This window comes from Buceros rhinoceros, unplaced genomic scaffold (assembly GCF_000710305.1).
Source record: "Buceros rhinoceros silvestris isolate BGI_N320 unplaced genomic scaffold, ASM71030v1 scaffold8000, whole genome shotgun sequence".
Classification (NCBI taxonomy): domain Eukaryota; kingdom Metazoa; phylum Chordata; class Aves; order Bucerotiformes; family Bucerotidae; genus Buceros; species Buceros rhinoceros.
Window position 1 is genome coordinate 1,376 of NW_010391257.1, and position 2,788 is coordinate 4,163.

Sequence of the window (2,788 nt, forward strand, 5' to 3'; positions counted from 1 at the left end):
TTTCAGCCAGAGGTGCTTTTAGCATCCTTACTATATTGACACATACTTCAAAAGGAGAACTGCAGATAAAGTGATGTCCTCATTTTAAAAATACACCTCACCTGGCTTTGTTTTGTTATTTTTGCCTGGAGAAGTTTGTACTTTTCTTCAAGAAGATACTGTGGAGCCAAGCCAAAACAGATTCTCTACAACGGTGCTCCTGAGATGATGCTCAGTGGAGGCCATGGGACGTTTTCCATCAATTATAACGAGCAGTGGTGTCACTGAAGTAACTTACAGTGAAGAAAACATACATAATAGAAATTGTGCATTTACCTGCTCCAAAAAACCCTGCAGCAGTAGCGTGCTGCCTATCATGTGTAGTATGAAACACTCTGCTAGCTGCTCTCCCACTCAGAGAACTTCCAGAGGCTGGACATGTCACAACCAGCTGAGGAGCTGAGGAGTTAAGTGACAGCAAGTCTGCATCGAACTCCCACGCAGAACTATTACGCTACAAGCATGAAAATACAGGTGACACGGAGCTGGGAACCACAGCGCAATGCGTACAGTCCCACACCTTCCTGCTTTTGGGTAACTACCTTCTGAAATGGGACGTTCTCCTGGAGGCAGGAAGCATTTCATGGTAGAATGGTGAACTCGCACACAAACCAGTAATGCACATCACTGTTGTAGACGACAGACAGAACTACCTGAGCGATACTTTGTCCTCCCCTTGTTACTCACAACACGCACGGCTGAAGGTTGCTCGTGGGCTGCCTTGAAACAGGGGAGTGGCTGAAGCAGTTGGTTGCAGCGTAAGTTGTTCTGAACTCTGTACAAGGTCTGTAATAGAAACTGGATGAGGGGGAAAGGTCCTCCTACCGCCTTGCATCTGCAATCCTCGCAACGCCAGGCTGCTCACACAGTAACTGCTTGTAAAGAGGGCAATCCTCAGCAACGGGATGTCCACAGCTTCCTTCCTAAGAGTACGCTGCACCTCATTTCTCCCTTTCTTATTTCAATTCCATCCTTCCATGCTGCATTTCCCACAATGCTCGAATCAATTCCTTTCTGTACGCACAGGTTGTTTTACCACCTAGTAAACATCTTTTCCTTTCAATCGTCATGTGAAATAATTACTGGCTCCTCAAATCCACTAGATAATAGCAAAGACAACAAGAGCTATAAATCCAGCAAAACATTCTTTAGTTCCACATGTAGTGCAGACTCATTAAGAGGTCGGGTTTGGTTCTCACACAGGTCACTAGTGGGGCTGCGACGCTACAGAAGCACTAGAACAGTCGTTTACCTGGAGATGAGGTGCAGAGGTATATCTACTACAGACAGCAGCCCTGAAGGCTGCGATATAAACATGACATGACATCCTCCGTTCGCCGGTCACCTACTTAAAACCTTTGACTGTGCACAGACAGGTCAGCCGTAGTGATATGGATCCTGCCCAAACTAAAGTGATGGCCCTAAATTCTGCCCTCACTCTATTCCCATGGGGTGGTGAAGGACTTTGCATGTTTTTGTTTTTATAAGCCAGCTTAGGTGGGTATTATTTTAAAAGTACCACACAAATCTTATTTTAAAAACTAAGCTTCAAGGGGAAATCTCAAAGGGTAGAAAGGAGTTACCAAACCTAGGATGCAAAAAAAAATCTGTTTTTCAGTCCATCCTCCCTCCTTCTGAAATAATTTTTGCTGAAAGATGTGTAGTATCAGCATTTGGAAGAAAAAAAACAAAAGTAGGAATCATCCTATACTTTGTCTAAGCTGCCTTTGATATTAATAGAAGTTTTCTCTTCCTGAATCAACATGCTTTATGGAACTGTTGGTTTCCTACAGCAAACTCTTTTAAGACTTGGTGTTCATCAACTACAAGTAGATCCATCAAACCCTTCGCAAGTGAAATCACACCTCTCGTTAAACAGACGGCAAGACTCCCAGAGATCTCAGAGTTGAAGTTCCAATGCATACGTGCCCTTCACTGTCTGCAGCATCTTTGATTGAAGGTTCCTACAGAAGAGTTTAATAAAAGTATCGTCTTTAAAACAAGTCAGCTTTTACAGAGCACGTTAATACTCAATGCACTAAGTGCTTAAGATGCCACTGCTAATACGCCAAATATTCACCTTGTCTACTCACTAGGTAAAATGCTCTAGTACAAGCAGATTAGCTCAACTTCCTTCAAACTCATGTTGAAACCCACGGATACTCAACACACACTCTTAAGTAAATCACGTGACGTTTTCTCTGACAAAAAAAAAAAAACAAATTGAATCTTCTACCAAATTTTATTGCTGCTATTTGACAGAGCTTCATATAACATGTCACCAAACTCACCACGGCTCCCCTTTGGGAAAGGTAACCCTTTTAGAAGTGTCTGTGTGACTGGGAACCCTGTTGGTTCCTCTTGTCTCACCAAAAAATGGTTTGTGGTGCTTTTTGGAAAATGCCCTGGTCGGAACAACCACTCTAAGGCACAACCAACATCTGATTTTCCTTTAGGAAATCCATCTTGTTTTCCTCGGTGTGGCACTAAACAAAGGACACCAGAAAATGTTCAGTCTTTTATTTAAAAACTATAAACAGTCACCAAAGTAAATAAAGCCATTCTATAACATAAACTGTTAGGTCTATATTTTTACTGCACATCCTACGGACACAGCAGAAATGGTGGTTGGGAGGTCTTCCACATTTTTGGATGCTAATAGAACAGGCAATAGGCAGTTATAAATGGATACACTTCACGCTGGGAAAAAAAGACAATTTAAGGAAGTGAGCAATTTCTGAGCAGGAAT